This window comes from Panulirus ornatus, chromosome 62 (genome assembly GCF_036320965.1).
Source record: "Panulirus ornatus isolate Po-2019 chromosome 62, ASM3632096v1, whole genome shotgun sequence".
Lineage (NCBI taxonomy): Eukaryota > Metazoa > Arthropoda > Malacostraca > Decapoda > Palinuridae > Panulirus > Panulirus ornatus.
In genome coordinates, this window is record NC_092285.1 from 4977600 (window position 1) to 5001001 (window position 23402).

The 23402-nt window shown below is 40.2% G+C and overlaps 1 protein-coding gene across 2 annotated transcripts in view; it reads right to left on the reverse strand.

The window, feature by feature from the left end:
- Positions 1-23402, reverse strand: part of LOC139745709 (uncharacterized) — a 509563-nt gene that overhangs the window by 14166 nt on the left and 471995 nt on the right. Inside the window, exon 1 of one of the 2 annotated variants that reach the window (XM_071656154.1) lies at positions 19322-19445. The exons of the other annotated variant lie outside the window; for it this stretch is intronic. The gene's annotated coding sequence lies outside the window, so the exon portion shown is untranslated. Of the gene's footprint in view, positions 1-19321; positions 19446-23402 lie in introns of those variants that run through there. 2 annotated transcript variants of the gene reach the window in all.

The following is a 23402-nucleotide window of genomic DNA, read 5'->3' on the forward strand; positions in this document are numbered from 1 at the left end:
GAGTGGTGTATTAACATGGAGAATTTCTCCTTCAGCATGTGATTCTAGGTCTAATATATCTTATATGACAAATCGCCTCTCCTTTGTGTTTGTAAACTCCTCTAATTTGTCCATTTGCATCAAGTCAGGTAAAATTTTCTTCATACTCCATTCATGCATGGCAACATAAAATCAATCCATGATTCAACAATGTTGTCAATAGCCATAATAATGATGCATTCCAGCTAAAACTGTCTGACTTTTGGTTTATCTTTTAACATCCATTGCTAAGATCAGATGAGAGAATATGGCATAGGTAGTATGCCTTGAATGTACCATGGGGTGTATCAATGTATTTGTGTTTGGTACAAAAATAACAACCTTTAAATTAGGATACAGTTGTCTAGATTTACAGGTAAAGCTGGGGTGCTGTCCAAAATCTAAATCTCCCCTGACACAATAATCCTCCAATCTCTGAGAGCACATGCAGACAGCCAGTCTTGACTTAATTGTTACCAGGCCTTCTTGCTGGAGTGCCAAATAACAGGAAGAAGCTTTTTTATGTAGCCCTTTAAATTCTCTAAAGGTCTAAGCTTGAAATCCAAAGAAGCATTACCACCAAAGATTTATCCTGGTGCAATTTTCTTCTGTCTTGAAATTAGGATCTCTTATTGCATTTTCTGCTAATACATCCTTGTCTCATCCATGGTCTAAGTATTTGCCTTAGGGAAAAGTCACCTTCTTGTATTATCATTTTGTATTTCCTTCAAATAGGCAGAGAATGTATGTATTAGCAGTCAGTAAGAACATTAGGTAGGAGCCTTTGGAAACACTACACTAGAGTTGCCCTCTACCATTGGCTTGTTAAGGGTCAGGCACTAAAAGCTATGAAACAGCACTGAAGTTCACCAATTATGGAAACTCTTTCATCATGGCCACCCCCTTGAGGGAGTTCCAGAAAGGTGGGGGTATCAGAGAGAGATAGATCAATAAAATGTATTTTCTTTCCTTTACACTGGAAGCTACAGTCACAGACAAAAGTTCACACCAAGGCTGGGCCTCAAAAGGCAAAGAAAAGAGACAAAGAAAAGCAATGGCAAAAGTTGCTTCATGAAATATTTTGATATTATGGTATGTAAATTAAACACCTCTAAACATTCAAACCCTACAACTAGCACCAACACATTTCACTTCTAAGCCTACCCCAAGTTTATTCTTTAACCCTTACATGTCTTTCTAACCCACAAAATTTATGCTTTTCAAGTTGTTTAGAAAATCTATTTAATCTGAAAGCTTCACAAGTATCAAAAAAAATTACTTCAAAAGTATATTTCATCCATTACTTTCAGTTAATAAAGTTTTGAATTTTTGGAGATGTTTAAGTACAATGAGTTAAAAAGTGCAGGAGTAAGGCCAAAGCATCAAGTGACTTGCTACTGTGCATGTTTTATCGCCTATCCTACTATCTGTTTACCTATATCTCTGATGCCCATTTCCTCTGGCAACTCCCATCAAGGGGTGGCCACAGTAAAAGAGACTCCACTTATCCCTGTTCTTACATGCCTCCCTTGCATACACCATTCCAAGCATTCTTCCTCTGTTTCTCTCCTTTCAGTATTCCTCCATTCTATTTGCCTATGTCACAGGTGGTCTACCACTCACACCAACCCTTATAATTATACTGTCATACACTCTCCTTGTAAACTCCCAGTCTTGCATTCTTTCCATGTGCTTAAACCACCTCAAAGTATTACGTTACACCCATTCTACCACTCCATAATTCATTCCCTTTGCATTCCTTGTCATATCTCTCATGCTCCCATACACCCTTTCATTTCTGTCTTCATTCCATCTAGTCACACCACATGCTTTTCTCAAATAGCTCAATTCCATAGGCTAGATTCTTGACCTCTGTGCCTCATTCCACGTCTGTATCTAGGCTGCATACATCAGGGTTAGGAGGACTATGCTGACCCTTAATCCTCTCTTCATTTCCATACTTACACCTCTACCCTTCATTATTCTATCAAGGGACCCAATGACTGTTCTACCCAGTACTACTCTCTCCCTTGTCTCTCCTTCCATATCAACACACTCACCCAAGACAGCTCCCAGATACTTAAATTCCCTCACTTCTTCCAGTCTTTTTCCCCCCACATCTGCAGCACAATTTAGTACACTTTCTTCTTTATATGGTTTCACAAAATCTATACTTTCACTCCATTTCCTTTCAAACACCATCATTTTACTCTTACTTGCATTTACCTTGAATCTCTTCCACTTACACTATCATAAAACACATTTACTACCTTCTTTAACTCCTCTTCACTCTCCGCAAACAACACAGTATCATCTGCAAACAGGCTCATAACTCGCCATCATATCTCACTGCTATACTCTATCTTTGCACCCCTTTTCCCTGGTTTTGCTTTCATCTCTTTTATCACACCATCCATGTTAAAAAGCCACAGTGACATCACACAGCCCTACCTCACACCTACATGTATCCCAAAACTTTCGCTCAGTTCTCCATCCACTCTTACAATTGCATTTGCTTCTCTACAGAAGGATTTTACACCATCCAACAGTTTTCCTTCTATCCTATCATGTTTTACGCAATAATCAAAGTGTGATTCACTAGTATCTTTTTCACAAAAGAGCAACTTTAAAAGTTTGTATAATCATCAGCTGCATTTGTCAGATGAAGTGCTGTCAAGGTCAAGTGGACAATGTTGACAGTGTCTCCACTTCTGCTAGAGAACCTTCTTGTGCCTCAACCTGGTCACTAAGAAATGCAGGTCAGTGTCCATGAAATTACTTTTCGCACAATTCAGTGACAAATCATCATCATCAAATAATTAAGGACCATCCTCTGTCAGATCTACTAAGTCTCAATCGGCTTAATATGCTTCCTTGAAAACTCATGAAAATGTTCTCATTGGCATGGCTGAGGGACAACCGATTGCAAGGGGAAATAATCATGCACTGTCACTTCAGCCATCATCCAAGCTCAGCATGAGGTGCAAAACTCAGTGCATAAACATATGTCAAAAGGTATCACTCATCTCACATATATATCCATATGAAGAAGGGACTGAATAATTTGACAGTAGTGAAGGTTATGAATATCTATAGGGGGTTGATAAATCCAAAGATGAAACACTTGTAAAGAAATTAAAAGAGCCCATGAAAACCTCACCTAACCTCTCTAGCACATGAGATCTCATAGTCTACAATCACTTTCAGCCTTGGATACTGATTGCTTTTGCTTTGTAGTGTGGTGCATGATCTGGAGCAATATACTTTACTAAATGATGCTAAATATAGTGATAGTAATTGCCTTTGTGAAAATCTGTGAAAAGGTTGGCCTAATTAATGTAGAAATGTGTAATGTATTAACAGAGCCTTTAAAAACCTCACCTAACTCCATCTTGAACATGAAATGATGATAGGGATTTTTTCCATTAGTGACCACCATTTTTCACATTTGCAAGGTAGCAGATATGTAGATATGTCAACATTAGAGATAAGTCAAAATTGACTTTGTCTGATGCTGAATACTGCATGGCCACTTACTTTAACATCTTTTGACATCTGGCACTATTCACAGTGCTCAATCTTGTGTGTAATTGGTACATATCAACTAGAATGCTCAACATAAAGATAAATTTTGCAAGAGTTCTACAAATTTTCACTCTGATCAGCCCCACAATTTTCTTCATATACTACTATTTTAGATATCTGGGAGTGGATCTGGCAGCGGATGGAACCATGGAAGCGGAAGTGAATCATAGGGTGGGGGAGGGGGCGAAAATCCTGGGAGCCTTGAAGAATGTGTGGAAGTTGAGAACATTATCTTGGAAAGCAAAAATGGGTATGTTTGAAGGAATAGTGGTTCCAACAATGTTGTATGGTTGCGAGGCGTGGGCTATGGATAGAGTTGTGCGCAGGAGGGTGGATGTGCTGGAAATGAGATGTTTGAGGACAATGTGTGGTGTGAGGTGGTTTGATCGAGTAAGTAATGTAAGGGTAAGAGAGATGTGTGGAAATAAAAAGAGCGTGGTTGAGAGAGCAGAAGAGGGTGTTTTGAAATGGTTTGGGCACATGGAGAGAATGAGTGAGGAATGATTGACCAAGAGGATATATGTGTCGGAGGTGGAGGGAACGAGGAGAAGTGGGAGACCAAATTGGAGGTGGAAAGATGGAGTGAAAAAGATTTTGTGTGATCGGGGCCTGAACATGCAGGAGGGTGAAAGCCAAGCAAGGAATAGAGTGAATTGGATCGATGTGGTATACCGGGGTTGACGTGCTGTCAGTGGATTGAATCAGGGTATGTGAAGCGTCTGGGGTAAACCATGGAAAGCTGTGTGAGGCCTGGATGTGGAAAGGGAGCTGTGGTTTCGGGCATTATTGCATGACAGCTAGAGTCTGAGTGTGAAAGAATGTGGCCTTTGTTGTCTTTTCCTAGCGCTACCCCGCACACATGTGGGGGGAGGGGGATGGTATTCCATGTGTGGCGAGGTGGCGATGGGAATGAATAAAGGCAGACACTGTAAATTGTGTGCATGGGTATATATGTATGTGTCTGTGTGTGTATATATATATGTGTACATTGAGATGTATAGGTATGTATATTTGCGTGTGTGGACGTGTGTGTATATACATGTGTATGGGGGTGGGTTGGGCCATTTCTTTTGTCTGTTTCCTTGTGCTAGCTACCTCGCAAACGTGGGAGACAGCGACAAAGCAAAATAAATAAATTAATACTACTATCTCCATATCTAAAATAATTCATCGTATAATGTCATAGATATTAGGGGGTGGAATTGGCAGTGAATGGAATCATGGAAGCAGAAATGAGTCAAAAGGTGGGGAGGGGGCAAAAGTTCTGGAAGCGATGTAGAATGTGTGGAAAGATATAACATTATCTTAGAGAGCAAAATTGGGTATGTCTTAAGGAACAGTAGTGTGATATTTCAAATGATCTGGGCCTGAACCTGCAGGAGGGTGGAAGGCGTGTACGAAATGGAGTGATGTGGAGTAAGGTGGAATGCTGGTGTCAACATGTCATCAACCAGGGCATGTGAACCATCTGGGGTAAACCATGGAAAGGTTTGTGGGGTCTGAATGTGAATCATGTGCATTATACATGATAGCTAGAGAATGGATGTGAGTAGATGTGGCCATTCTTGGTATGTTTCCTGATACTACTTGATCGCTGTCTCCCAAGTCAGTGAGGAAGAGCCGGGAAACAGATAAAGAATGGCCCATCCTCTCATATACACATATGTGTACATAAACATTCATACACGCACATATACATATACGTATCAACGTAAAAATACATATACATACACATATACAGACATGTACATATATACACTTGTGCATATTCACATTTGCTTCCCTTCATTCATTTCTGGTGCTACCCTGCCCCACAGGAAATAGCATTGCTAACCCCTGCTTCAGCAAGGTAGTGCCAGGAAAATAGACAAAAAAGGCCACATTCGTTCTCACTCAGTCTCTAGCTGTCATGTATAATGCACCAAAGCCAGAGCTCCCTATCCACATCCATGCCCCACAAACCTTTCCATCCATAGTTTACCTCAGATGTTTCACATGTCCTGGTGTGTGTGTGCATGTGCATCAATGTGTATTTATGTATGTGAGAGTGGATGGGTCTTTCTTGTCTGTTTCATGGCACGATCTCTGAATGTGGGAAATGGCAATAAAGTATAATAAAAAAAATAATAAATCGTGCTCCACAACTGTTATTGTATTCCCTAAACATTACACTAGCAGAACAGAACAAAATTGCTTTATGTCCACAGATAACAGTGATGAAGAACTATACTGATGACTTACTCAAAAGATTTATCTTAATTTTTAATGTTCAAATCAAAATATATGAAACATATCAATGAGCAAGCATCATACTAACTGCCAAGGCTGTCAACAAACAGAGACCCATCAAGCAGCCATTAGCATCACCACCTAGGCTCATCTCAAGTAGCCTTCCACAAGTTGCCCAGCTGCTCAACATATTAATGTTGATGTGCTAACATTATAAATCTTACATTCTTCAGAAGATTATGTGAGGTTTTCATAAGTTCTGTTGGCTGTTTACATGTTTAACTTACTTTTACATAAGTTAACCCCTTATTTTTCCTTATATTCAGAGCCCTCACCACTATCTGCTTTTTCATACCTAATACTATAATAATCAAATCATGTTTTACAGCTTTTACATTGTTCTCTAGTTCTCTAAACATTACATAATGCTGCAATACAAAATCACATAATCAGTGAGGAGCTACACTAGTAATTACTAATAAATTTTGCCTCCTAAGGTAAGCTAGGAGTTTTTATAAGTTCTCTTGATTTAACTTGAATTTCAATATCACTGTTGAAACACACTAACATCTGGTGTATGACATCATGTGGTAAAGCATGCACAGGACTTCGTACATGTCCACATGAAGATAAATGCCTAAAGACCAATTGCAAATGGTAACCAACACAAACACATTTTTCAAATACTATCAAATACAAGAAAATACAGAATGTTAGGTGGGGTTTTCATAGGTTTTGATGATTCTTTTATGATTAATTCCAATTTAGTGGCATCAAAGATATAAAAAAGATTTGAATGAAATGCAAATCAGTGGAGTCCTTATACAATTCTATAAGCAGTATTGGTGATTCAGAATGGCAGAGCACTAACAACACCATTAACAACACATGATAATATATATACATATTTGTTATTATTATCATTATCATTATCAGACTTTGTCACTGTCTCCTGTGCTAGCGAGGTAGCGCAAGGAAACAGACAAAAGAATGGCCCAACCCACCCACATCCACATTTATATACATACTCATGCACATATACATACCTATACATCTCAATATATACATACATATACATACACAGACAAATACATATATACACATGTACATATTCCTACTCGCTGCCCTCAGCCATTCCCATTGCCACCCCTCCACACATGAAATGGCAACCTCCTTCCCCACACGCGCATGAGGTAGCACTAGGAAAAGACAACAAAGGCCACATTTGTTCACACTCAGTCTCTAGCTGTCATGTTTAATGCTCCGAAACCACAGCTCCCTTTCCACGTCCAGGCCCCACAAAACTTTCCATGGTTTACCCCAGACACTTCACATGCCCTGATTCAATCCATTGACAGCATGTAGACCCCGGTATACCACATCGTTCCAATTCACTCTATTCCTTGCACGCCTTTCACCCTCCTGCATGTTCTGGCACCGATCACTCAAAATCTTTTTCACTCCATCCTTCCACCTCCAATTTGGTCTCCCACTTCTCGTTCCCTCCACCTCTGACACATATATCCTCTTTGTCAATCTTTCCTCACTCATTCTCTCCATGTGACCAAACCATGTTCACTGCCGATGGGGGATATATATGGATGGAGTGGGAGGCTGCAATTGCTCCCCTCAAATTTTTACTTTTCCAAAAGAAAGAACAGAGAAGGTGAACAACTGAGGATTTTTCCTCTAAGGTTCAGCCTCTGTTCTTGATGCTACCTTGCTAATGCAGGAAATGGCGAATATGTATGGAGGGATGTCTGATCATCATCTTGTGGAGGCAAAGGTGAAGATTTGTAGAGGTCTTCAGAAAAGAAGAGAGAATGTTGGGGTGAAAAGAGTGCTGAGAGTAAGTGAGCTTGGGAAGGAGACTTCTGTGAGGAAGTACCAGGAGAGACTGAGTACAGAATGGAAAAAGGTGAGAACAAAGGACTTAAGGGGAGTGGGGTTGGAATGGGATGTATTTAGAGAAGCAGTGATGGCTTGTGCAAAAGGTGATTGTGGCATGAGAAGCGTGGGAGGTGGGAAGATTAGAAAGAGTAGTGAGTGGTGGGATGAAGAAGTAAGATTATTAGTGAAAGAGAAGAGAGAGGCATTTGGGCGATTTTTGCAGGGAAAAAATGCAAATGACCAGGAGATGTATAAAAGAAAGAGGCAGGAGGTCAAGAGAAAGGTGCAAGAGGTGAAAAAGAGGGCAAATGAGAGTTGGGGTGAGAGAGTATCATTAAATTTTAGGGAGAATAAAAAGATGTTTTGGAAGGAGGTAAATAAAGTGTGTAAGACAAGGGAACAAATGGTAACTTCAGTGAAGGGGGCTAATGGGGAGGTGAAAACAAGTAGTGGTGACATGAGAAGGAGATGGAGTGAGTATTTTGAAGGTTTGTTGAATGTGTTTGATGATAGAGTGGCAGATATAGGGTGTTTTGGTCAAGGTGGTGTGCAAAGTGAGAGGGTTAGGGAGAGTGATTTGGTAAACAGAGAAGGGGTGGTGGGGGCTTTGCGGAAGATGAAAGCCGGCAGGGCAGCGGGTTTGGAGGGTATTGCAGTGGAAATTATTGAAAAAGGGGGTGATTGTGTTGTTGACTGGTTGGTAAGGTTATTTAGTGAATGTATGACTCTTGGTGGGGTGTCTGGGGATTGGCAGAATGCTTGAATAGTGCCATTGTACAAAGGCAAAGGGGATAAAAGTAAGTGCTCAAATTACAGAGGTATGAGTTTGTTGAGTATTCCTGGGAAATTATATGGGAGGGTGTTGATTGAGAGAGTGAAGGCATGTACAGAGCATCAGACTGTGGAAGAGCAGTGTGGTTTCAGAAGTGGTAAAGGATGTGTGGATCAGGTGTTTGCTTTGAAGAATGTATGTGAGAAATACTTGGAAAAGCAAATGGATTTGTATGTAGCATTCATGGATCTGGAGAAGGCATATGATAAGAGATGATAGAGATGCTCTGTGGAAGGTATTAAGAACATATGGTGTGGGAGGCAAGTTGTTAGAAGCAGTGAAAAGTTTTTATCGAGGATGTAAGGAATGTGTATATGTAGGAAAAGAGGAAAGTGATTGGTTCTCAGTGAATGTAGGTTTACGGCAGGGGTGTGTGATGTCTCCATGGTTGTTTAATTTGTTTATGGATGGGGTTGTTAGGGAGGTGAATGCAAGAGTTTTGGAAAGAGGGGCAAGTATGAAGTCTGTTGTGGATGAGAGAGCTTGAGAAGTGAGTCAGTTGTTCGCTGATGATACAGCGCTGGTGGCTGATTCGTGTGAGAAACTGCGAAGCTGGGGACTGAGTTTGGTAAAGTGTGTGAGAGAAGAAAGCTGAGAGTAAATGTGAATAAGAGCAAGGTTATTAGGTACAGTAGGGTTGAGGGAAAAGTCAATTGGGAGGTAAGTTTGAATGGAGAAAAACTGGAGAAAGTGAAGTGTTTTAGATATCTCGGAGTGGATATGGCAGCGGATGGAACCATGGTAGCAGAAGTGAATCGTAAGGTGGGGGAGGGGGCGAAAGTTCTGGGAGCGTTGAAGAATGTGTGGAAGTCGAGAACGTTATCTCAGAAAGGAAAAATGGTTATGTTTGAAGGAATAGTGGTTCCAACAATGTTATATGGTTGCGAGGTGTGGGCTATAGATAGAGTTGTGCGGAGGAGGGTGGATGTGCTGGAAATGAGATGTTTGAGGACAATATGTGGTGTGAGGTGGTTTGATCGAGTAAATAATAATAGGGTAAGAGAGATGTGTGGTAATAAAAAGAGTGTGGTTGAGAGACCAGAAGAGGGTGTTTTTAAATGGTTTGGTCACATGGAGAGAATGAGTGAGGAAAGATTGACCAAGAGGATATATGTGTCAGAGGTGGAGGGAATGAGGAGAAGTGGGAGACCAAATTGGAGGTGGAAAGATGGAGTGAAAAAGATGTTGAGTGATCGGGGCCTGAACATGCAGGAGGGTGAAAGGCGTGCAAGGAATAGAGTGAATTGGAACAATGTGGTATACCGGGGTCGACGTGCTGTCGATGGATTGAACCAGGGCATGTGAAGCATCTAGGGTAAACCATGGAAAGTTCTGTGGGGCCTGGATGTGGAAAGGGAGCTGTGGTTTTGGTGCAATATTACATGACAGCTAGAGACTGAGTGTGAACGAATGTGGCCTTTGTTGTCTTTTCCTAGCACTACCTTGCGCACATGCGGGGGGAGGGGGTTGGTATTTCATGTGTGGATGGGTGGCGAAGGGAATGAATAAAGGCAGACAGTATGAATTATGTACATGTGTACATATGTATATGTCTGTGTGTGTATATATATGTATATGTTGAGATTTATGGGTATGTATATTTACGTGTGTGGACATGTATGTATATACATGTGTATGTGGGTGGGTTGGGCCATTCTTTCGTCTGTTTCCTTGTGCTACCTCACTAACGCAGGAGACAGCGACAAAGCAAAATAAAATAAATAAATAAATATGTATGTCTGTGTATGTATATGTATGTATACATTGAAATGTACATGTATGTATATGTGCATGTATGGGTGTTCATCTATATACATGTGTATGTGGGTGGGTTGGGCCATTCTTTGTCAGTTTCCTTGTTATACCTCACTGATGTGGGAGACAGCGATTAAGTATAATAAATAAATAACAAATACCTTCATTTTTCATAATTTGAAGATTAAATAATTACTAATATTTTTGAATATATGGAAGATTAATCATTAGTTAATCTTTTATGTACAAGAATAATTTTCAGGAAATAAGTATGTACAACTACATAGAAAATTTGTATATACATAGTGCAACCAGTATGTCTAATACAAATTAATACCTGAAAAGTAATAAAAAGTATATATCATTCTCGGGTATGTACTTATGTTAAAATCACTCAAAAAAATCATCCTACACAGGTGCCCATCTACCTCAACACAGTCCACTTAAAACTCAACCTATCCAATACAGTAAAGAGCATACTACTATTTTTTTTTTGGGGGGGGGGGAGTTTTTTTTTTTTTTTTTTTTTTTTTTTTTAATTTTCCAAAAGAAGGAACAGAGGGGGCCAGGTGAGGATATTCCAAAAAAGGCCCAGTCCTCTGTTCTTAACGCTACCTCGCTATCGCGGGAAATGGCGAATAGTATGAAAAAAAAAAAAAAAAAAATATTTCTGAATCTATTTCAGCTATTAGATGAGGCTTTTATCAGTTTTGTTGACACTTTTCAAGTGTATTACCTACTTTTGTGCTAACTACACTTAAGGACTGACTGTTATGATACCTTATTGACTCAAATAGCTATGCTGTATCTCATTCTCCTTTTATCCTTCACTCTTCCCTTTAACCTTTCTACCTCTAAGTCAGGTCTACAAACACCTGAAGATACCTTCTTCATTACTACTTGCTTTTTCTTCTACTTCATTCCTTTCACCCAAGAAATATTTTGACTGGGGCATATTTTGCCCTTGTCATGTTTGTCACTATAAAAAAAAAACCCACGTTTATTCCAATATACACTGCCCTTACCACTAACACCTTACCTAATATCATTCAATGGAATATGATGCTCTTAATCATGCTCTCAAACTCTTACTGCATTTTCTGCTCCCAATCATGCTCTCAAACTATTTTTGTATTTTCTGAATATAATACTAACACTGTAAAACAAAATCTTTACTAAGGGCTAAAAGTGATGCACAACTTAACTGATACATTACCAATTGAAATATAGTCACTAAATGGAGACTATTTGTGTAGGACATGACAGATGAGTTTGGATCTATATCATGCTTTACCACACCAAGCCACAGTGATTACCTTCTGTTTCACACTGATAAATCAATGCCACATCTACTTGTCAACAGATTGATATGCATCATAAATCTTTGCAATTCGAGTGTAATAAGAGAGACAGTAAGGAAAGGTTATAATATGGCTGCATGGAAAAAAGTTTTGAGAGCAATCTCCTGAATGTCTATTCGGTAAGTGCTGTAAGAAACATGTGCACAAACTGTAACATCTTTTCCAACTGGCCAACTGTACATTCTTCATTAAGACCATCCTTATCAATATCCATATATTAGGCTCTGCTATGTTATGCAAGGGTGTGCTAGCTAGCCTATGATTGAGAATGCGAGGTTATGCTAAGCTATGACTGCTGTGATTGGTTTAGGATATGACAAACTTTATCTATCTTCCTTGCTTTTACAGTAATTATATACAAAAGCTTCACATCACTACTAGCTCTGACTACAGACTCATAGCATTCCGCAATGCTAGTGTAGTGTTTAAAGAATACAATAACAGCTGCAGAACATGATTTGGAGCATTATCTATTAAATTCAAATTAGGTACTATGAGTTATGTTCTTCAGGGAGAATGTGGGGTTAGTTGATGGAAAAAAGCTGTCCTCCAAAAAATGAATCTGACAATTAACATTTAAAATAAGTTTTCATGAGTCAGACTTTATTTACGGAAAAAATCTTATTCCTCTTTTATGGTGGGGTTATCACTTGCCTGGCAGCATGGCTCAGTCTAAGAAGTCAGATGACACGATTTGCCACTTCACATATCCTATGATTTAGAGAGAGAGGAGGGATGGAACTTTCACTCACTATCCTTGCGCTGTGTTAAGTAATTATATTACTATAATTATACATAATCACTGTTTCCTACATCAGCAAGGAAACAGATGAAGAATGGCCTAATCCACTCATATAACATATATATGCATAAATGCCCACATATGCACATATACATACCAATATTTACATACATATCAATAAACAGACACAGACATTATATACAGACACACGTAAATATTCATACTTGCTCTCCTTCATCCATTCCTGTTGCTACTCCGCCACACAGGAAAACAGCATCAGTATTCCCTGCTTCTGCAAGGTAGTGCCAGGAATACAGACAAAAAAGACCACATTCATTTACACTCAGTCTCTAGCTGTCATGTGAAATGCACCGAAAGCACAGCTCCTGATTCACATCCAAGCCCCACAAAACTTTCCATGGTTTAGCCCAGATACTTCAAATGCTCTGGTTCAGTCCATTGACAGTGCGTTGACCCCAGTATATCACATCGTTCCAATTCACTCTATTCCTTGCACGACTCTCTCCCTCCTGTATGTTCAGGCTCTGATCGCTCAAAATCTTTTTCACTCCATTCTTCCACCTCTATTTTGGTCTCCCACTTCTTGTTCCCTCCACCTCTTACACATTCATACTCTTAGTCAATCTTTCTTCACTCATTCTCTCCATAAGTCTAAACCATTTCAGCACACCCACTTTTGCTCTCTCAACCACACTCTTTTTATTTCCACACATTTCTCTTACCCTTACAGTACATACTTGATCAAACCACCGCACAACACATATTACCCTCAAACATTTCATTTCTAACACAACCCTATCTATAGCCCATGCCTCGCAACCATATAACATTGTTGGAACTACTATTCCTTCAAACATACCCATTTTTGACTCTCTGAAATAACATTCTCTTCTTCCACACAGTCTTCATTGCTCCCAGAACCTTCGTCCCCTCCCCACCCTGTGACTCACTCATGCTTCCATGGTTCCATCCACTGCTAAGTCCACTCTCAGATATCTAAAACACTTCACTTCCTCCAGTTTTTATCCATTCAAACTTACATGTCAATTAACTTGTCCCTCGACCCTACTGAACCTAATAACCTTGCTCTTATTCATATTTACTCTCAGCTTTCTCCTTTCACACACTTTTCCAAACTCAGTCACCAATCTCTGCAGTTTCTCACACGAATCAGCTGTATCATTGGTGAACAACAACTGACCCACTTCCCATGCCCTCTCATCCACAACAGACTGCATACTCACCCCTCTCCCCAAAACTCTTTCATTTACCTCCCTAACTACCCCATCCATAAACAAATTAAACAACTATGGGGACATCACACAACTCTACCGCAAACCAACATTCACCCGGAACCAATCACTCTCCTCTCTACCTACTTGAACACATGCCTTACATCCTTGGTAAAAAATTTTCACTGCTTCTAGCAACTCACTTCCCACACCATATACTCTTAAAACCTTTCACAAAGCATCTCTATCAACCCTATCATTTGCCTTCTCCAGATCCATATATGCTACATACAAATCCGTTTATTTTTCTAAATATTTCTCACATATTCTTCAAAGCGAACACCTGATCCACACATCCTCTACCACTTTGGAAACCACACTGCTCTTTCCCAATTTGGTGCTCTGCACATGCCTTCACTCTCTCAATCAATACCCTCACATTAAATTTCAACAAACTTATGTGTCTGTGGTTTGAACACTCACCTTTGTCCCCTTTGCCTTTATACAATGGGACTATGCATGCATTCCTTCAATCCTCAGGCACTTCACTATGACCCATACATACAATGTATATTCTTGCCAACCAATCAACAACACAGTCATCCCCTATATTTTATAAATTCCACTGCAATACCATTCAAACCCACCACCTTAATAGATTTCATCTTCTGCTAAGCTTTCACTACCTCTTTTCTCTTCAAAAATTCTCCCTGACCCTCTCACTTTGTACACCACCTCGACCAAAACACCTTATACCTGCCACTTACCTATACTTACCAACATTCACCCGGAACCAATCACTCTCCTCTCTACCTACTTGAACACATGCCTTACATCCTTGGTAAAAAATTTTCACTGCTTCTAGCAACTCACTTCCCACACCATATACTCTTAAAACCTTTCACAAAGCATCTCTATCAACCCTATCATTTGCCTTCTCCAGATCCATATATGCTACATACAAATCCATTTATTTTTCTAAATATTTCTCACGTATTCTTCAAAGCGAACACCTGATCCACACATCCTCTACCACTTTGGAAACCACACTGCTCTTTCCCAATTTGGTGCTCTGCACATGCCTTCACTCTCTCAATCAATACCCTCACATTAAATTTCAACAAACTTATGTGTCTGTGGTTTGAACACTCACCTTTGTCCCCTTTGCCTTTATACAATGGGACTATGCATGCATTCCTTCAATCCTCAGGCACTTCACTATGATCCATACATACAATGTATATTCTTGCCAACCAATCAACAACACAGTCATCCCCTATATTTAATAAATTCCACTGCAATACCATTCAAACCCACCGCCTTAATAGATTTCATCTTCTGCTAAGCTTTCACTACCTCTTTTCTCTTCAAAAATTCTCCCTGACCCTCTCACTTTGTACACCACCTCGACCAAAACACCCTATACCTGCCACTCTATCATCAAACACATTCAACAAACCTTCAAAATACTCACTCCATTACTATCTTTTATCACTTCCCCACTTGCTCCCTTCACCGATGTTCCCATTTGTTCTCTTGTCTTACGCACGTTATTCACCTCCTTCAAAAACATCTTTTTATTCTAAAATTTAATGATACTCTCTCACTCCAACTCTCATTTGCCCTCTTTTTCAACTCTTGCACCCTTCTCTTGACCTCTTGCCACTTTTTTTATACATCTCCCAGTCATTTGCACTACTTCTCTGCAAATATTGTCCAAACGGCTCTCTTTTCTCTTTCACTAACAATCTTGCTCCTTCATCCCACTACTCACTACCCTTTCTAATCTGCCAAACTTCTACCTTTCTCATACCACATACATCTTTTGTGCAAGCCATCACTGCTTCCCTAAATGCATCCCATTCCTCACCCACTCCTCTCATGTCATTTGCACTCATCTTTTGCCATTCTACACTTAATCTCTCCAGATACTTCCTCATACAAGTCTCCTTTCCAAGCTCACTTACTCTCACCACTCTTCTTCCCAACATTTTCTCTTCTTTTCTGAAAGCCTCTACATATCTTCACCCTCCCCTGCACAAGACAGAGATCAGACATCCCTCCAGCTGCCCCTCTCAGCGTATCAACATCCAAAAGTCTATCGTTTACACCCCTATCAATTAACATGTAGCCCAATAAAGCCCTTTGACCATCTCTCCTACTCACATATGTATACTTATGTATATCTCCTTTTAAAACAGGTATTCCCAATCATCAGTCTTTTTTCAGCACACAAATCCACAAGCTCTTCACCATTTTCATTTACAACACTAAACACCCCATTTAAATCAATTATAACCTCAACTGCCACATTACTCATCATTTAAATCTCCCATCACTATAACCCGCTCTCGTGCATCAAAGCTGTTAATACCCTCACTCAACTGCTCCCAGAACACTTGCCTCTCATGGTCTTTCTTCTCATGATCAAGTGCATAGGCACCAATAATCACCCATCTCTCTCCATCCACTTTCAGTTTTACCTACATCAACCTAGAGTTTTCTTTCTTACACTCTATTACATACTCCCACAACTCCTGCTTTAGGAGTATTGATACTCCTTCCTTAGCTCGTGTCCTCTCACCAACCCCTAACTTTACACTCAAGACTTTCCCAAACCACTCCTCCCCTTTACCCTTAAGCTTCATTTTACTCAGAGCCAGAACATCCAGGTTTCTTTCCTTAAACATACTACCTATCTCTCCTTTCTTCTCATCTTGGTTACATCCACACACATTCAGACACCCCAATCTGAGCCTTCAAGAAGGATGAGCACCCCCCATTTGACTCCTTCTGTTTCCCTTTTTAGAAATTCAAATAAGGGGGGGGGGGGGGTTCCCAGCCCCCTGCTCCCACACCCTTTAGTCGCCTTCTATGACACATGGGGATTACATGGGAAGTATTCCTTCTCCCCTATCCCCAGGGATAGTTTTCAGCCTCCCTTCTTGCCAACTTTAGTCACCTTCTACAACATGCGGGCAATATGTAGGAAGTATTCTTTCTCCCCTATTTCTATTATTTTTGTTCTAGCTGATATTTTTGCTCTACCAGTAACTTATCATGGGTTTTAAGTCAGCCTAGAAACATGAAATATGTCTGAATGTGAGATTTCATAATGTACTGGCAGGGCCAAGATAGTCTACACAATTTTTTGTCTTCCTTCTACTCTCATACCTTCTTAAAAAGCTAAGGTATGGTCAACATAGGAATCAGTAAGGTGACTGATGACCTAATGAAGCATGATGTGTTGAGAAAGCCATCCCTGTCAGGTAATCAGTTGCTTCACTGGTTTTCCTAGGTCACAAATACCCAGCTTTTCAGGGATGACCTTTGAAGGAAGTCCTCAAAGGTATCTGCATGGTGAACTCAGCCCCGTCAATCTGTTTTGAAATCTTGCTTGTTGACACATTTTCTTATTTCCAAATAAGATCATGAACCCTTCCTTCCTTGTAAAACTACTCAGGACCATGGTTAATTACAAGTAGGGGAAAAATAAAACTCCAAACAAAAAGAGCAAAAATTTTACAAACATGGAACACCAAGGAACAACTGCAATCCTCCACCCTCAATACCACAAAGTAAGCGACATGGCTAATCATGTCACCTGACCACAGTCAGTAACGTACTGCCAGAAATATGATATCCCATCATAAGCGTGTAATAAGATTTAATTCACAAATACAACCAGATCTAAGAAAGCCTTATCTTAAATGGCATCTCTCTTTTGCTATATTTTTGGGGGGGTGGGGGGTGGCAGAGTTTGTGGGTATATTACACACATGTAAATGTCAACGGAACCTATAAAAACCTCACCTAGCAGCCAAAACAAGCATGAAAATATATCAACATCCATTTGTCTCCTGCTGGAGAAATGCTTGCTGAGTTATCTGTTTGCCAATATCTAGCGATATGTATATTTTGACAAATACTGAAAAATTTGAAAAGCTGTGAATGCTAGGGGAGTGAGATACAGCTCCATAGATTCTGTTGATCATGTACAGGGGTATTACGGTTATCTACTTTCAGTTAAAGTCCCATTAGCCCTGATGTACTTCAATCTAAGATTGTTTTATATGATACAGTATAATGCTCCAAATCATGCTCAGTGACTGTACTTATATTATTTGTTAAAAAATAGAGTACAGAATAACTGTACAACACATATTTAATATTCAAAGCTATTGGTGCTTTTGAGCTATTCCACACACTCAAAATTTTAACCTGGCGATTTCCCTCATCTTCAAGGCCTTGCCCATGTAGTGAGTCACGACTCCTCTGTCACTGCAGTAATAAATCAATTCCCCTACTCTGACTCAACAGTACTAACTATAAGAAGTCAACGTATATGCATTACAACCAAGTCCATACATCATTACTGGGTGTCCCTAAACCTTTACTTTACCCTTTTAGTAAGTGTTTCCCAAATATTCATGACGTTCATAAACTAACTCTACTCATGCAAAGCTCCAAACCCATTAAGCTTGGGTAAACTGCTTAAATGACTACTATATGACAAGGGATACAATAGCATTTGACATGTACCATACAATACGATATTTTTTCACATAAATTCAATCCTAACATGTAACGCTACACCGAACTTATGCCAAGCAAACTAACCTTACCTAACCAACTACTAAAACCAACTGGTAATATATAAGAAATTTGTTAGTTAAGTGGGTCTCCTGCTACTGACCAATATACCCAAGTTTATTGAGCATACAGGCGACTTTACAGTAGTGGACATGGAAATCTACCCTGAGTATAATAAGGCTTGGAACAACTGAAATATTCCTTAATATTCATAACCCTCACCGCTATCACCTACTTTACTATCAAATTGCACAATAAAATGCTACAGATCTGGTTCTGGGACTTTTAATGGGCTACATTGACACTACAGGGTCTCACTAAATATCGAAAAATCTACAATAAACATAATAATGACCTTATATGAAATTCTTCAGATGCAATGGAGATCCATGGAACGATTTTATTTCTATACGAAGTATCATGGAGACTTGTGCAACAAGATTAATTACATATAAGGAGTCAGTAAGAATCTGGGTATGTGCTACTATATGCACAAAGTGTCGCCTGGCGAGATATGTCATCAACTTATCGCCATCATCACATACTGCTTTCACTAATTCATTTTTTCACCTTGTAGGATAAGGTTCACATCAGATATTTCTTGATTATCTTATATTCATTCTATCATATTCTCTCATTCCGACAGAGAGAGAGAGAAACTGTTGTCCACTTTCTCTGAAAACGCCCATTTCATAGAAATCCGAAAAAGGCCTCACATCACCGGGTTGAATGTCGTACAATGTATTAGAAATAAGTACATATATGAAAGCATTAAACTGTTAATGTTGACGTGCATAACAATAATATCATGCGTCTTCATGACTGTAACAGGTGTATTTCTATGAATTTATCACAATGCTATTGAATTTCCATGACATTCGGAGTTTAGGGGGACACACACACACACACACACACACACACACCATTGCTAGGCAAAAGGATCACATCAAAATTTTATTTTCCACGTTACAATTCTTCGTTTCCCGACAGCGTCAATGATATTACAGTTTCCGGGGCCCCTCATGAGTGGTCACCATTCAGGGGGGGTAATGCAGTTACATACCGAGAATCATGGAGGTCAAGAGGGAGATCCGAGAGGATGGAAGTAGCCGCCATGACAGCCGCGAGGGGGGCGGGGGATGAAGGGGGGAAGAGGCGAGTCCCGTGTGCCGTTAATGGCACAGACCACATGGCTTTCTCTCTGGGGTGGGGGTTTAATGGTGGGCTATTATATATCCCCCACAGTTCACTAGTTGCTCTTGGTTGGGGGGGGTTTATTTCACCTCTATAATAGCACCTTCTCTTGGGGTGTTCAGAGAGAGAGTGAAAATCAGTGAAAGTTTTAAGAGAAAAAAATATGTCCCCCCGTTCAGTGTGGGGGTTTAGTCGGCCCACAGTCACTCTAGCTGTTCATCCACACTTCGGTCGATGGAATGGGTATCTGGTTCGTTCACGCTAGGATGTATATATATGCATAACATTAATGATCTGGCCTTACTCAGTCCCCTCATTGTATCCGTCATAGATGACATATTAGAAGACATTTTCTTCATAATTAAGAGAAATTATGTCTGTACATAATCGATGCTTAAAGATAAATGGAACTTCTGGGAAATGTCGAGGGTCAAAGATTTTCATGGGGGTTTCCCTTTTTGGCTTAAGCCACGACATGAAGATCAAATTTCGTGCAACACACGAAAAAAAAATCGTAAGGGTCGACATGACTTAATGTGGGTCTATAGAAAATAGGAATAAAAGGAATAAAAGACCTTCTATGGCACACACACACACACACACACACACACACACACACACATATATATATATATATATATATATATATATATATATATATATATATATATATATATATATATATATATTCTTTTTTCTTTCTTTTAAACTATTCGCCATTTCCCGCGTTAGCGAGGTAGCGTTAAGAACAGAGGACTGGGCCTGTTTTGGAATATCCTCACCTGGCCCCCTTCTCTGTTCCTTCTTTTGGAAAATTAAAAAAAAAAAAAATGAGAGGGGAGGATTTCCAGCCCCCCGCTCCCTCCCCTTTTAGTCGCCTTCTACGACACGCAGGGAATACGTGGGAAGTATTCTTAATCCCCTATCCCCAGGGATATATATATATATATATATATATATATATATATATATATATATATATATATATATATATATATATATATATTTTTTTTTTTTTTTTTTTTTTTTTTTTGCTTTGTCGCTGTCTCCCGCGTTTGCGAGGTAGCACAAGGAAACAGACGAAAGAAATGGCCCAAGCCACCCCATACACATGTATATACATACGTCCACACACACACGCAAATATACATACCTACACAGCTTTCCATGGTTTACCCCAGACGCTTCACATGCCTTGATTCAATCCACTGACAGCACGTCAACCCCGGTATACCACATCGCTCCAATTCACTCTATTCCTTGCCCTCCTTTCACCCTCCTGCATGTTCAGGCCCCGATCACACAAAATCTTTTTCACTCCTTCTTTCCACCTCCAATTTGGTCTCCCTCTTCTCCTCGTTCCCTCCACCTCCGACACATATATCCTCTTGGTCAATCTTTCCTCACTCATTCTCTCCATGTGCCCAAACCATTTCAAAACCCCTTCTTCTGCTCTCTCAACCACGCTCTTTTTATTTCCACACATCTCTCTTACCCTTACGTTACTTACTCGATCAAACCACCTCACACCACACATTGTCCTCAAACATCTCATTTCCAGCACATCCATCCTCCTGCGCACAACTCTATCCATAGCCCACGCCTCGCAACCATACAACATTGTTGAAACCACTATTCCTTCAAACATACCCATTTTTGCTTTCCGAGATAATGTTCTCGACTTACACACATTCTTCAAGGCTCCCAGAATTTTCGCCCCCTCCCTCACCCTATGATCCACTTCCGCTTCCATGGTTCCATCCGCTGCCAGATCCACTCCCAGATATCTAAAACACTTCACTTCCTCCAGTTTTTCTCCATTCAAACTCACCTCCTAATTGACTTGACCCTCAACCCTACTGTACCTAATAACCTTGCTCTTATTCACATTTACTCTTAACTTTCTTCTTTCACACACTTTACCAAACTCAGTCACCAGCTTCTGCAGTTTCTCACATGAATCAGCCACCAGCGCTGTATCATCAGCGAACAACAACTGACTCACTTCCCAAGCTCTCTCATCCCCAACAGACTTCATGCTTGCCCCTCTTTCCAAAACTCTTGCATTCACCTCCCTAACAACCCCATCCATAAAGAAATTAAACAACCATGGAGACATCACACACCCCTGCCGCAAACCTACATTCACTGAGAACAACCAATCATATATATATATATATATATATATATATATATATATATATATATATATATATATATGTAGGCATGTACAGAGCATCAGATTGGGGAAGAGCAGTGTGGTTTCAGAAGTGGTAGAGGATGTGTGAATCAGGTGTTTGCTTTGAAGAATGTATGTGAGAAATACTTAAAAAAGCAAATGGATTTGTGTGTAGCATTTATGGATCTGGAGAAGGCATATGATAGAGTTGATAGAGATGCTCTGTGGAAGGTATTAAGAATATATGGTGTGGGTGTCAAGTTGTTAGAAGCAGTGAAAAGTTTTTATCGAGGATGTAAGGCATGTGTACGTGTAGGAAGAGAGGAAAGTGATTGGTTCTCAGTGAATGTAGGTTTGCGGCAGGGGCGTGTGATGTCTCCATGGTTGTTCAATTTGTTTATGGATGGGGTTGTTAGGGAGGTGAATGCAAGAGTTTTGGAAAGAGGGGTAAGTATGAAGTCTGTTGTGGATGAGAGAGCTTGGGAAGTGAGTCAGTTGTTGTTCGCTGATGATACAGCGCTGGTGGCTGATTCATGTGAGAAACTGCAGAAGCTGGTGACTGAGTTTGGTAAAGTGTGTGAAAAAAGAAAGTTAAGAGTAAATGTGAATAAGAGCAAGGTTATTAGGTACAGTAGGGTTGAGGGTCAAGTCTATTGGGAGGTAAGCTTGAATGGAGAAAAACTGGAGGAAGTAAAGTGTTTTAGATATCTGGGAGTGGATCTGGCAGCGGATGGAACCATGGAAGCGGAAGTGAATCATAGGGTGGGGGAGGGGGCGAAAATCCTGGGAGCCTTGAAGAATGTGTGTAAGTCGAGAACATTATCTCGGAAAGCAAAAGTGGGCATGTTTGAAGGAATGGTGGTTCCAACAATGTTGTATGGTTGCGAGGCGTGGGCTATGGATAGAGTTGTGCGCAGGAGGGTGGATGTGCTGGAAATGAGATGTTTGAGGACAATGTGTGGTGTGAGGTGGTTTGATCGAGTAAGTAATGTAAGGGTAAGAGAGATGTGTGGAAATAAAAAGAGAGTGGTTGAGAGAACAGAAGAGGGTGTTTTGAAATGGTTTGGGCACATGGAGAGAATGAGTGAGGAAAGATTGACCAAGAGGATATATGTGTGTCAGAGGTGGAGGGAACGAGAAGTGGGAGACCAAATTGGAGGTGGAAAGATGTAGTGAAAAAGATTTTGAGTGATCGGGGCCTGAACATGCAGGAGGGTGAACGGCGGGCAAGGAATAGAGTGAATTGGATCGATGTGGTATACCGGGGTTGACGTGCTGTCAGTGGATTGAATCAGGGCATGTGAAGCTTCTGGGGTAAACCATGGAAAGTTGTGTGGGGCCTGGATGTGGAAAGGGAGCTGTGGTTTCGGGCATTATTGCATGACATCTGGAGACTGAGGCTGAACGAATGAGGCCTTTGTTGTCTTTTACTTGCGCTACCCCGCACACATGAGGGGGGAGGGGGATGGTATTCCATGTGTGGCGAGGTGGCGATGGGAATGAATAAAGGCAGACAATGTGAATTGTGTGCATGGGTATATATGAATGTGTCTGTGTGTGTGTATATATATATATATATATATATATATATATATATATATATATATATATATATATATATATATATATATATATATGTGTACATTGAGATGTATAGGTATGTATATTTGCGTGTGTGGACGTGTGTGTATATACATGTGTATGGGGGTGGGTTGGGCCATTTCTTTCGTCTGTTTCCTTGCGCTACCTCGCAAACGCGGGAGACAGCGAC